Raw genomic sequence first — 13,433 nt, 5'->3', positions numbered from 1 at the left:
AGCCATGTTCGTCCAGGCCAGATGTGCAGCCGGAGGTGCAGGTTTCAGCCTGCAGGCTATTGTCATCATTTATAAACACCAGGGCAGCCTGCTCTGCAGCCCTCTGCTGACGAGGCCAAACATGACGAAACATACGTGTCCAGGTTCCTCGGAGGAAGACCCAAGCAGAGGGGTTCAAACAGAGAATTTTGGGGTGCCTCCCAGAACTGGCGCTGCACAGCCTGCAGAGGGGCACCCAGGATCTACGAGAAGAATGCGGACAAAGATCCAAGGTCAGGACCGGGCTCAGAATATTCCCTCCCTGCCTTGGTGCTGACCCGGTCGGTGACCTCTCTGCACCTGATGGCCACGCAAATCCCAGAGGCGATTGCTGGCATCGCAAGACACGAAGCCAAGCAATGGCTTCTGACCATTCCGGGCAGCTCGCAGTGCTGCAAATTGTAGCACAAGAGGGACACAGCTTTGCAAACAGATGCTGAAATCAGTACAAGAACGTCTCTGAAATGAGCTTAATTCGCGGTGGCAGGGTATGGAAATACACACACGTGAAGCCAGGCCGCAGATATTTTATTTCAGAGCGACTCTATAAGAGGCACAGGAAAGGTGGTCAGGCCAGTTAAAAATAAAGAGCAGCAATCCCGTCTCCCGGCCGCCGTGGAATGTAAAAGAACCGCGAGGCGCTGTTGTTTTGCGTCTCGTTTCTCTGGCACCTGGTCTAGCGCAGGGTTTGGCTTCAGGTTCCTCCTGTGGAAACTGGCGCTATTTAACCGTTTTGCTGAGAGCCGACGGGGACGGGAAGAAAACAAAGTCGCACGAGATGCAGAAGTGTCCTTTTGGGGGCAGGAGACGTTTGTCAAAGCTCCGTGCTTTGGTCCTAGGTCTGCTGGAGCATGTCTCTGACTCCGGAGGCTGCTTTAACGGCCCAGCAGCTGCTGCAGGAAGTAGCATTCAGGGGAACCGGGGGAGCAAGTTGAGAGATGTCTCTCATGAAAGATCAATACAGATGAATCGCACGAAAGTCTTGGAGCCTTTGCTGAAATGCTGTGCCAAGCAGCCAGCTCTTCCTGACTCACAGAGAGATGGGTCAGCTCTCTGGGAGGCTTCCCAGGATGTGAGAAACATGCTAGGCTCTGGCTACTCTGCTAGGAGGGCAGTTTGCCACCGCAGCCAATACACTACATTGACTATGTACCTACCTATGTGTCAAGGCACAAGACTGTCACTATCTCATGTGACTTAGGAAGAAACTTTCTCTGGGGATAGATTGAAGGTCTCTAACACCTTTCTCTACTGTCGTCTTTTCTTGGAGACAGGCAAGTGGCCTGAATGGATCACAAGTCTGAGCCTCTCTGGCAATTTCTGTGTCCCCACCTAACTGCATACACATTGCACTCATTACTGGAGTAGTAAGCTGAGCACTTGGGCGGCCACCCAGGAGAGATTCAAATGCCACCCAGTTGCTTAGCAGAGCGCCCACAGTCAGCAGCGTGTGTTTCTTCTGGTGGTGCACATCCATGCATGCGTCAGTGCACGTAGCAAAATTCATTCCACACATGGATGGAATAAAATAGAGGGAACAATGTACTATGATGGTACCTTCCTGGGGAGGGGGAGATGCTCCTCCTTCTGCTCCCCTTGCCACCTGGCAGAAGAAACCATGAGCAGCAGAGCGCTGCCTGGAGGCTTTTTCCCCACTGCTCCAATTGGCCATAATCGCAGCCAATAGGAGCAGCAGGGAGCAGTGCCTGGGATCTAGCTGTGGATACAGAGCCATGTGTGTCCCTGGGGAGCTGTACAAGCTAAGCGCCTCCAGCCCACGTCTGCACCCTATCACCTTCCCGACCCCCCCACCCCAATCCTGCACCCTCCCTCCCACCCATACCCCAAACTCCAAGTCTGCTTCCCAGCTGCACCCTTCCACACTGAAGTCCGCATTTTTGGCCCCATCTCAGAGCCCAGAGAAGGCACAAAGTCTACTAGCCCAGGCCCCCCTAGGCTCTGGTGTGTTAGGGGAACGTGGGGCGTGTTTTTCCGCTTCTCAGTGAGGTGGGGTTTTTTGCTTCTTACATTTGTGCAGCCCCCGACTGATTTGTCCATGGGTCAGTGGCCCCCGACCCAAAAAGGCTCCTCACCCCTGCTTTAGAACAATCTCTGACACTACTAAGCAGGGCAAACTTTTGCCCTGACTTCCACCCGGGCCAGCCTATTATACGTCAGCAGAGCTACAGAAGGTAGCTCAGGGCAAAATTCAGCCAACAGTAAGCAGGAGGTTGCAATGCAACGCTCAGAACATTCCCAAGCATCTCTGCTGTTAGAAAATCCCCGGAGCAATGCAGTCTGGGCCACCCAGGCTCAGAGTTCGAGATTCAGTCACATATTATAAACTGACAATCAGTCGGGCCGACAGCTACCGCGGGCCTGCGGCAAGATGGGAGGGGACCCTGGGGCAAGGTGGGGGCGGGCCCAGCTTTGTGCCCCTAGAAAGGGTGGGACCAAGAGCAGAAGGAGCAGGGCCTAGGGCAGGGGTGGGAATTGTTTTTGAGTCAGGGACCGAAAAATCAGTTGGGGGCTGCGCAACAGTGAGAAATGGGGGAAAACCCTTCACTGTGGCCCCCGAATGAGGAGAAAGACCCTCCCCACATTCCCCTCACACCCCAGAGCCTAGAGAGCGGCCCAGCCTAGTAGATTTTGTGTGCTCCAGCCCCACGGGGGAGCAGCGGGGGGTGTGGAGCGTCAGCACAGCCTCACCAATCTTGGAGGGGGCCCTGAGCCTCAGGGGCCGGATCCAGGCAAGCCGAGGGCCACATCTGGCCCTCAGGCCTGAGGTTCCCCTCCCCTTCCCCTGGCCTAGGGCAATTGTCCTTAGTGCCGCCTGGAACACAGCCCTGCCTCCCTCCAGCCCTTCAAGCCGTGTGGAGTGGCACTTCTGCGGCAGTTCAAAGGGGCCCAGGCTCTGGCCACTGCTGCTACCCAAGAGGCAGCCAGGAGCCGGGAGCGATGCCGGGTCCCTGTGCAGTTGCCCCCAACAGGCAGCTGGCAATTGCGTGGGACAGAAACCTTGGTCCCTTCCAGGAGACCCGGAGGAATACGGGGAGCAATCCCTTATATCTAACTAGGTTCCCTCCCTTTTAGATCCGGGGGCTAAATTCCTAGCTCGGCGCCCTGGCGTGGCTCTTACTGAAGTCCAGTTTTGCCTCCACAGGCCTCTGAGGCCGGAGTTTGGCTCAGAGAGCACAGAACCAGTCTCACGCAGGCTGGGATTAGGTGCACAATGCCTGGTAATCCAAGCAGGAGGCGCTCGTCCAGTCCGTCACATCCAGCACTAACGAAGCATGCAGCCATTGTCAGAATAACGCCACTGACGGGGCCAGGAACGGGGTTAAAGGCCTGGGGCCTCTGAGCTCCGCCTGAACTCGGACAGTGGCTAGCGCGACGCGGACGCTAGCAGCCCGGGTTGTTCAGGACGGGGCTGTGCTGAGCAACTCGAAGAGCCTTGAACATGACGGGAGGCGCCTGAGATGTAGATTTCCCGCTGTCTGAGTGAAAGGAGACCTTTGTTATCACAATTCCCCGCACAGGGGCAGATAGCGTGGAGACCCAGCCCAGTGTGTTATTGTTGTGGCTAATATGAAGGGTGACTCCAGAGACTAGCCAGAAATAAACACATCAATCCGTCTGGCTTCTAGATAGGGCCTTGCATTGTTCTCCCTTTCCGTATTTTGCATGAACAAATAAGGAGATAATATTAATAGACTTCGCCAAACCATAGAGTCTGGAAGAGACCTATTCAGAGTAGAAGCCTGAAGCTAAACTTAGTCAAAGGAGGCATGGGGGAAAATTGCTAGAAACCTTGCCACCCATCTGAGATCTCCTCCACGGAGGGCATCCGGTTTGACCATCGGGATGGAGCATGCCTCTGGGGTCCTTCAGGATCTGTCATTGCTAGTGGTTACTCAAAGAGCTACCCATGGCTGCTAAAAAGTCCTTCTTCAGTCTAGAGCGACCATACAGACCTGGCCATGGAGATCTAGGCGTCTGAGATCTCCAAACTTCTGTGTTGCCGTGGGCGGTTAGGACTTTGACAGAGCGCAGATTGGTTCTGAATATGGCCGCTCCCTTTGTAACTGATGCAGAGCTCCTCCCCCTCGCTACCCTGAGTCAAATTCAAGGTCATGGTGCTACCCTCAAAATCCTCAAAGGGGCTAGCATGGCACACCTAAAAGACCCCTTCTGTTTCTACCACCAGGATAGCTGTGTCTCGCAGGAGAAATGGTGCTGTCAGCGCCGAGAGCAGGAGGCAGGAATGAGCGCTTTTGGTAGCTGGTTGCGGCCGGTGGAACTCACTTCCACATGAGATCAGCATGACCACAAATCTCGCCTCATGCCAAACAAAATACAGAACCCACTTTGTCTTTGGTGTAATAAATAATTAACACAAACAACCAGGTGTCTAGTGGCACCTGAAAGACCAAAAGATTGATTTGGGCATGAGCTTTCCTGAACAAAGACCCACTCTGAGTTTAATTCCTCATTCTTTGCTGGGTGGCCTGGGTGATTTTCCTCCTATGCCCCACTTTCCATAGGCATGTGGTGGGGATAAATATATTAAATGCTACAATAATGGGGGCCATATACATTGTGTTTAACAGCTGTCTTTTTTTTTCTATCGAGGGCATCAAGTTTGTAACTGCAGGGTCAGCACATTTCAGATTCTTCTCTGCAGGTCTCCTCTGCAGGATTTTCTTAAAGAACATTTATTATCAGCTAAAAATGCTTTTTGAGGCCTTTAAATCAGCCGAGGGAGTTTCTCTAGGAGTGAGAGCCAAATGGGGACCAGGATTTCTGTGTCTTCCCAGCTCTTTCATTTCATCTGTGATTTTGTAAGTCCAGGGCACTCTGGGTTCATCTAGACCCATGGTCACCAACCAGTAGATCGCGAGCTACCGGTAGATCTCAGGGGCTCTAAGAGTAGCTCTTGAGCCCTCTCTGAACTGTGCACCTGCGCAGTGCATTTACATTAGATTTCCTCATGTAATGTAGGCGGGGCTTCAAGGAAGGGGCGGGGCAGTAGATCTTCGCCTGTTCTGAGACTTAAAAAGTGATCTTGGGTGTAAAAAGATTGGAGACCACTGATCTAGACTGTGGCACGATATAGGATGCTGGAGGTATCCTGAAATAAGAGCCGGATTAAGGGGCGGGCTAGCCGAGCAGCTGCCCGGGGTGCCAACCTATGGGGGGCGCCTGTTGGCAGCTGTAAGGTGCACAGCACTCTGGGAGGTGGGGCCGCACATGAGCCGTGCGCCCGGGGGCGGAGCCACACATGCGTCGCACGCCCACTGCCTGCGGCTCAAGCCGGCTCTGCCTGAACTAGCTAGTTTGTGTCTTTTGAACCAGCCTGTTATTTTGAAATAGATTTCAAAACAACAGGCTCAGTATGCCAATGTCCCTGTAACCCTTGTTCCATGAGGCCTAAGGGACGTTTCGGAATAGCAGTTTATTTCGAAATTAGATTGAAATAAGAAACACGAATAGCGTAGCTCCAATTGCGTAGCTTATTTTGACCTTCGGGTGCAGCGTAGAGGTATCCTCTCTGGGCCTGATTTTCCCAGTACAAAAAACGGGGATTTTAACATTCGCCTTTCAGGGGGCAGAATAAATCAGTGTTTGTGAAGAGATGGAAAAGTGAGTGCACAGAGAGCACTCCATCGTGCGGCTATTCGCCTGATCCAGACAGGGGAGAATGAAAACAATTCTCTGAGCTGAGCCATTCTTATCTTCTGTTTGTTTTCAAAGGGCACCAGTGGGCTCCTCCTGCCTGCATTCCAGCCTGGCCTGCTTTCAGCTGTGAAACAAAAACAAGAGTGTAGGCCCTGCAGTCTCTACAGGTCAATAAGTGCAGGCAAGAGAATAAAAGTCTCAGCGAGATAGCTGTGTTAGTATGTCACTTACTTAAAAAAACAACAAGGAGTCCTGTAGCACCTTACGCCATGTCTACACTTGGAAACTATTTCAACGTTAGTACATTCGACTTACTAACTCCTGATTTAACAAAATCGAACTGGCGTGTCCAGACTATGGGGGAGCCTCGAAACTAGTCCAAGGCAGGCTCCATGAATGTAGATGCTCTACCTCAGACTCAGAACCCCAGGAAGCACTGGGAAGGAGTTAGTTCGAATTACTCTGGGGAGTAGTTATTTCTAAACAGCGGCACCAGAGCACCCACACCACCGCTATTTCGAAATAGCTATTTTGGAATTAGCGTCACTCCTGACGAAAAGCAGCAGTGCTGATTTCGAATTGAGCGGCCTGTTATTTCGAAATAACGGGCATGGTCGTGTGGACGCGCCGCTTATACATTCGACCGAAGGAGGGGGGGGGGGTATTTCAAAATAAAGTCCTAGGGTAGACCAGGGCTAAGAGACTAACAAACATATATATCTAACATCATGAGCTTTTGTGGGCAAAACCTACTTCCTCAGATGAGCAGAGTGGTGAAAAAAGGGGGGAACCTCACAATATATAATAGAAAAATAAGGGGGAGGGGAAACCCTGATAATTGTAGTGCCAGTGCTAATGAGGCTAATTGAATGGGCTAAAAAGGTCCCATTCTTCACTTTTGATGTCAGTTGGGTGTTGAGTATAATGGTCCATCCAGTTCATGGCTTTGTTCAGGGTAGGGATAGTGACATCTTAGGTTTCACACCATCCGCTGGTTGTCCAGGGAGCAGGGGAGGCATTTACCCCTCATGTGCCTCATTGCAGTACGGTATTGGCCAGGCACTGCTGCTTACAAACACTTAGCCGTACACAGAATATGCAGCTGTGTAGGGCACCCAAAAATCTGGGGCATCCCTGGGTCTTAATATCCACCCAGGTGCCTCTTCCTAGCCCATCAGTTTCTGAACTGACGATGTGAGTCGACAGGGCCTTACTTTAAAATTTGCTTTAAAATATTTCATTAGTGTGTTGCTGAAGACTTCTCTAAAAAAAATCATCATTCCCCCTCTCCATTGGGCATAGGGGCACCAATTTAATAGTACCAGTGGAACCTCTCAAGTCTGGCACCCTTAGGATCTGACCAGTGCTGAACTACAGAATTTTCTGAACCGCAGGAGGCCAATATTGCTAGCAGCATGACCAGCACTGGCCCTGCTTACTGGGCTCTGAGAAGACATTGAGGGGTAAATTAGAGCTAAACAACAGCACAGAACACTGAGAGCCAGGACTGGTGGCTGCAAACAAACTTTATGGGATCCCAGAAAACTTGGGTGAACCCATGCTAAGTGGACATGCTGGCTCCTGGATGTTGCCAGACCAGAGAGGCTGGACTAGAGAGGTTCAACCTGTAGGCTGTGTTTAGACTGGCAAGTTTTTCCGCAAAATCAGATGATTTTGCGGAAAAACTTGCCAGCTGTCTGCACTGGCCGCTTGAATTTCCACAAGAACACTGACGATCTCATGTAAGATCGTCTGTGTTCTTGCGGAAATACTGTGCTGTTCCCATTCAGTCTCTGCTGGTTGTCATGACTGCAAAGAGAATCTAGAAAATGTGAACAGACAGCCTGAAACAAGGGTCCTGCTCTGACAGGTAGGAACAGCCCCATTCATCTCAGCGGGTGTTAACTCCCCAGGCAAGCCCGCTGGGGGAGCTGAACGCCTGGTACCAAGGGTGGGACATTTTAGGCCAAAAAATGCTTATTTTAGCAAGTATAGACAGTCTCTTTGCAGCCTGCTGATTCATTGGCCTGTCTCCCAAGAAATGAGGCCTCGTGACTCCTGTCAAGGCAGGCCCTACATAGAAAAGCCCTAATCGACTGATGTCATGTACTAGCTATAAGCCTGCTTGCCTTTCTGCATGGGGGAGGGGGATTCTGATCTTTCTGCCTCTGGGGGATTCTGCTTTTGTTATACTCATGTCTCTTCCGGAACTGAGATTGTCCTTGGTCAGGGAACAGGTGCAGGCAGATTTAGGAACCCTTCTCCCTAGTGTTTCCCACTGGAATTCATTTGCGGGGGTAGGAGGGCATAGACATTGGGAAAGTGCAGAACAGGCAAAGCCAATGATGTATCATTCATATGTGTTGCAGGAGCACCTAAGAGCACCCGGACCCTGTTGCGCTCGGCGCTGTACAAAGGCAAACCAAAAAGACAGCCCCTGCCCCAAAGAGCTTGCAAGCTGCAATCTCTCCTTGTAGGTGTGACGTAGTGGGGGGTACCTTGCTGGTTTCTATGCTGGGGCTGTGGTAACCCCCACTGGCTGCTGTCTGTACCACGGCCCAGCAGGACTGGGGATGAGTCACTAGGCAAGGGGGCTCCAAACCTGTCTGACCAGCTACCCCCCAGGGAGAGGAACAAAGGAAGGTGAGAAGGCTGGGGGGCAGGGCTGGAAGGGACAGTCTTTAGTTTCTGTCTGGGAAGCAGGGGAGAAGGAGCTAGGGAGGGGCCTGGGATTGTAGGGCCCAGCCACTCCCCATCTCAAGGGGGGGGGGCACTAAGGCCTCTTAGCCCCAGTTCCTGTAACCAGATTACATCTGTGCTGTGCTGTATCCTGGAGAAGCAATAAACTCCCTCTATTCTACTGGCTGGTGGAGTCTGTCCGTGCCATTACTGGGGTGCAGGAGACGGGAAAAACCCGACTCGCCGTCACAGTAGGATAATAATAACCCTTGACCTGTGGCTCTGAAGGGGGGTACCTTATCCACTGCTCCACTGGAGGAGCCCCCCAACCTCCCTATGTTCTGGGCCCCCCTTATCCATCCTACGTCCCAAGAGTGCCAGATCCAGGATGGTTGACGGCTGCCATTCGATGCCTACAAGGATGTTGGTAGCGATCGCCCCTCCGCAACCTCTCTGTGGAATGAAGGAAGTGGGGATATGATAGGGGCAGGCCAGCGGGGGCCCCTTCGAAAAGAAATTTTTCAACAGAGCCCACATTTGACTCAGCCCGAATCTCAACAGCTCAGATGAGACTCCTGCAGCAAAAGCATCATGCTCTTTCTTACCCCAACACTCATCTGGGCCGGGGGAGGTTGAGCTGGCTCCTCCTGCTTTATGGCAGCCAAGGAACATGCTGGGGGCATCATGAGATGCCCATTTAGCCCAGGGATCCAGCCCCAAAGTCCTTCTCTGAGCCATTCAGAGCAGCTGGGCTCATTAACATGGGCTCCATTGTGTTAAAAGACCCCGCCCACAAGTCTTAATTGGCCTTGTCCGTGGCAGAACCGGAGGAGCTGCAAAACGGTGCCCTGCAGGGAGTGGTCTCTCTTTTTCCCTGACATCTGGGAAATAGCTGCGGGGCCGGGCCGTGGTACCAAGGGACAGAGGGAGAGTGCGGCCATTTGGCTGGGTCACGGCATGATTAAAGACTTGGAAGCAGGCTAGGGAGGGTTGGTCTTGGTCTCCCCGGGCGCTGCCCCGCCCCGCCGCACCGAACACCACCCCACAAGGCATTTCACATAGAAAGAGGCTGATGTCTGATGCAGAAAGTGTCCGGGCGTCGGTTGGAATGGACATTTCTCCTTCTCGACCTTGCCCCTGAGTCTGGGGTTAAAGTGCCTGTGTCCCTCTGGCTGCCGCCAAAAGACAGCAAAGAGGGCAGCCCGGAGGGAAAGAGCTCATTTCCAGGGCCGACTCCAGCGGGCTGACTGCTTGTGCCAGGCCCGTCCCGGACGATCTGGGGCTCTTTTCACAGCGCCACGGCTATTACTTCACGGTTTCCTCTCCATTTGGTTTCTTCCTTCAGCCGCTCCCTGCCAGGGGAGAAGCCAAGGAAAACAGACCCATGGCATCGCCTGCTGGTGGTGTTTTTAGGAGGCGCGGGTGGGGACTCTGGGGGAGGGGGGATTGCTTTTGAAGGGGCATTGGTAGGAGCCCTCCTGGGTTGTGCGCTGTGAGGAGAGGAGAGGTGATAGACTGAAGCCATATCCATGGCGCCAGCCTGAGCCGCCCTGTCCTGCCAACAGGCCTCAGTCCTGGCCAGAAGAGAGCTGGTCTGACTCCATGACCAGTGTGTTCTATAAGCTGTGCCCTTGTGCGGCTACTCGGGAGAGATTCAAATGCTGCCCAGCTGATTAGCAGAGCACCCACAACTGGGTTCTGTACTTCTACGGGTGGTGCACACTGGCACATCCCTCGGTGCACATAAAAATTTATTCCACACACGGATGGAAAAGATTAGAGGGAGCCTTGGCCATGGCCCCTTGAATCTTTGGCCTCCAGGAGGATAGTGGAGATGTCCCTGCTGTCCTGCATTAGGGCCTGCCTCCTCCCACTCTGCCTGGCTTCGCCGATCCCTGGCACCAAGTCCCGCCAACTTCTCCTACCCCATCGCTGCTCCCCTCCTGCACAACAAAGGGTCAGCATGACATTTACAAAGGCAAGTCTGCACTGGGGTGCAAAGTGCCAATGGGACTGGTAGGGGCTCAGCCCCTCTGCGAAGCAAGCCCTTATTGCACAGCAGGAGAGGGTAGCGTCCGAAAGAGCCGGGCAAACAGCAGCGGCAGAGATGCCTGGCTACAAGCCACACTGGTAAATGGAGGGACTGTGCTAAAAGATCTAATGCAGAGAAACATTCGTTTCCATGGATGGAAAAGAACGAGGGATCATCGGGGTGTGATTTTAAAACATGCCTCTAGAGGGAGTTACTGATCCCGCTCTTCTTCCCAGGCCTCAGAGGCCAACAAGCCAGGAGCTGCTGCTGACTAGAAAAATCAAGGCCAGAAAAAAAATCCACTCGGCCCACTGCATCGCCCCACAGAAAGGCCGGGAGCCTTGGCGCCTGGGACACGCAGGGACCTCCTGGCTGGCTCCTCGTTATCACTGCCGTGTTGTCAGAAAGTTTGCAGGGCAGCGCTTGCCTTTGGGAGAGGAAGGAGGCTGGGAGCCAGCCCTCTGCCACGTTAGCGTGGGATCATAGGGACTTGCTTCCAATCGGCATGCACGTTATCACTAGGCACACGCAGAGAGATGAAATGGCTCTCGCCCTCCCCCTCTCCCAGGCATGCCAGGAGTGTAACATTAGGAACTGGGAGAGCTGGGAGGGGAGGAAGGTGGAAATGGGGATGCACTTTGTAAATCCATCGCGCTGGGGGGATGTGAGGCAGGGAAGAACAGAAAAGGGGGTAATCTCTCTCTAGCTTGCCCCAGCAGACAAACTCACTCCTTCCCGGATTCATCTACACCCCTCGATTGTCAAGCCTGGTGAAAGGGGACAAGTTGCAACAGACCCCTGGAGATCAGTAATGGTGCAGTGAAAACAGACACTCGACGGCAGTAGCCTCCGCAGGAATTGAAATTAGGGGGGTGTTCGAATTTACAAGGGGGGGGGTGTCAGGGCCGATGAGGGGTGACACCATGAGGGTGAAGGTGGGCTGTATGGCACCATAGTTCATAAAACTGGGGGGGTGTTGGGAAAATTCAGGGGGGAGATACACCCCCATGGGGGGGGTGTAGGGAAATCCCTGTGCGACGGAGAGTTGGCTTGCTGGGATCTTCTCTCTGTGCCATTTACTTGGAATAGGGTGGCACGGGCAAGGGAGCTTGTGGCTTAGGGGAGGCAGTCAACCACCAATGTGCAACCCTCAGCTCACTTTGGAGAAGAGACTCCTCGCTGGTTTATGGATTTTGGGCGTGTCTTTTGTGTGTGTGCTTGTGTGCGTGAGAGAGAGAGACTTCATAATAGAAGCAGGTCCCAAGATCTGAGCACATGCCTGCTGTAGAGTGAGGGTCTGATTCTGATCTTACAGTGGGTGTGATCCAGCAGATTAGGACTCTACCATCCAGCCTCTGAGGCTAAGCTGGTGTTTTACCACTTCTCTAGCTATCTGCCTTCTCTCCAGTGACACCCCAACTGAGCGCACTGGGATGCTAATCCCGGTTCTCTGTTCCCTCTCGTGCGCTCAGAGCATGGCGCAGGCAGGCAGGTTAGTTTATAAGGGAGAGGATCAGGCAGGTTTCATGGGGCTGGGCTGGACCAGAGGAGCAGCAGAAGGGCTGGAGTTGGAGTTGAGGGTGGGGGAGAGAACGTCACCAAGGTGCTTTCCCCACCCCCATCCCCTTCCAAAATGTTCCACCTTTAAAGTCAAGAAAAGAAAGTCATCAGCTGATGACAAGTCGACGCGAATGGACAGGAAGAGTCATCCGGAAGGGCCCATTCTGATTGGCTAGTGAAGACTCCCGCTGTCTAGATGAGGCTTTATGGCAAAACGAAACGTTAAAACCGTTATTTCTAAAACTCCACTTGGATCTGATTTTAAACAAAAAGAAAAAACCAACTTGCTAGCAGCCTCCTCCCCCACCCCAACACCCACCCAACAGCTCCTTATTGTGGGGGGTCAGGGGGCGGACAGTCCACACTTGTACTCAAAGCATTTACAGTTGCCAGGATGAATTGCACGGCGAGGGCAGCCCTCCCTGCAGGGCCAGGAAGAGAGCTCACAATGGGGAATCTTTGTGCCATGACTTGTGATCTGGATCCAGGCCACAAAGTTTGGATTTAGCTCCAAACTCCCCCAAAGCTCCGGGCTCTTTGGATGTAGGGCAGGAGGGGACCGACCCACCGCTAATCTTTCCACATTGGACCCACAGATGGTGATGGGGAAAGACACAGTCACAGTCCCTCCTGGGAGGAACAGGAAGCCACTGCTATTAATCTTTGGGCATTGCCTTCTGCTGGTAATTCACCAGGCTCCTGGGGTCTGCGCTAATGACTCACTCCAGCTTCACCGTGCCTGCTGCTTTCCCAGCTGATCAATCAATGGAAGCAGAATGTTTGCAGGTCTCAGTGGATTTTCTCCCCCCCCCCCACACACATTTTATTTAAACAGCTGCAGTTCTCCAGCTGTGATGGGTTCAAGGAGGGTGACAGCAGGGGGCATGAGGCGCGGGTTATTGTAGTGAGGCTCCAAGCAGAGACAGTGCCGGCGGCACAGACTAATTTCAGGGAAATCTGGTTCATTTTAGCACTCCTGAAAGTGAAGGATAACGGAGATGCACAAGATGGACCATCATCGTGCAAAGTTCTACCAGGCACAGATGAGAAGTCTCTCCTTCACCAGGCACCAGGGCCACCTGCATGTGTGGGTGTGTAGAGTTGGGGGAGGGAAGCCTCCATGTCCCCAACCTCACCCCTTCTGCTGAGACCTGCATCCCAGAGGAGCCAAGCCACCTCCTCCCCACACAAGGAATGAAGGTGGGTGTGTGCACCCCAGCCTCTTCAGCCAGGACACAGAGAAGGTGGCTGGCGAATGGCAAAAGCCTCCCCAACTGGGACACAGGAGGGCGGGTACTGGGGGCAGCAACCCTCCGCCCCCAGAATGCCTACAGCAGGCACCCTGGGGGCAGAGAGTTGGCTGGTGGTTTGGGAAGGCAAAGCCTTCCCCCACCTAGCAAGCCGCCCTCCCATGGGTGTGCGTCCGTTCGCTCTCCATCCACAG

This window comes from Pelodiscus sinensis, chromosome 17, assembly GCF_049634645.1.
Source record: "Pelodiscus sinensis isolate JC-2024 chromosome 17, ASM4963464v1, whole genome shotgun sequence".
Classification (NCBI taxonomy): Eukaryota; Metazoa; Chordata; order Testudines; family Trionychidae; genus Pelodiscus; species Pelodiscus sinensis.
Note: the sequence above shows the minus strand (reverse complement) of the source record.